Source organism: Gavialis gangeticus, unplaced genomic scaffold (assembly GCF_001723915.1).
Source record: "Gavialis gangeticus isolate Ggan-Ray unplaced genomic scaffold, GavGan_comp1, whole genome shotgun sequence".
NCBI classification, from domain to species: Eukaryota; Metazoa; Chordata; order Crocodylia; family Gavialidae; genus Gavialis; species Gavialis gangeticus.
In genome coordinates, this window is record NW_017729032.1 from 221549695 (window position 1) to 221550546 (window position 852).

The following is an 852-nucleotide window of genomic DNA, read 5'->3' on the forward strand; positions in this document are numbered from 1 at the left end:
GGAGGAGCCGCCCTGTGCAGCTACCTCGTGCCCGCCTTACACGAACACCGGCGCAAAAGCCGGCGCACCCTTACAGAGCGCGCCTGTTTGCACGCGCTGCCTGCACGCGTGGCTCGGGAGCACGGCTCCCTGTGCGGCGAGCTAAGGCGTCGCCAAAGGGCTTCCCCTCTGGATCCGCCTCAGCTGTGCTGCGCTCTCTACCCCACTTACCTTAGGGGGGAATCAGCTGTTGCTGCCCCCGCCGCTGGTCTCCTCCGCTGCTCCAAACTGACTCACCAGAGACCCTTAGGTAACAATATATGAATATCAAATATATGAATGTCATTATGTGTATCATATACTGATACTAGCAGTTAGGCTGTAACTATTGCCCCTGCCCTTCCCTGTAGCAATGAGCCCAAATGAAACAGGCCTAGTGTTGCCCTCCTTGTGAAAGAAGCATACAGACATAACCAGTACAAGGTAACAACTGGTGCATGTCCCAAGGCAGTACTTCCTCACTCCACTTCTCTTTTTTTTTTAAATGCTTAAAAGTTATGGTTGTCCATAGCCTAAAATGTGCTGTTTCCCACATGCTGTATACCTCAGGAACCTGGAGTGAGAATTTGAACATTATTTGTGTGCCAGGATAGACTTTGTGGAGAAAACTTGAAATACTGCTTCATGGAGTAGCTTATTGATAATATCTGACATTAATCTCTACTATTCATGAGGATCATACACACCAATTAATATGAATGTAAGTGCCATTATACACATTCAGAGGGAGGATTATAATGTGTTAAGGCAGGGAATTCCAAAGGAGTCAACGGGAAGTAGGGGGCTGCCACCAAGGAGGAGTATACCTGCTTG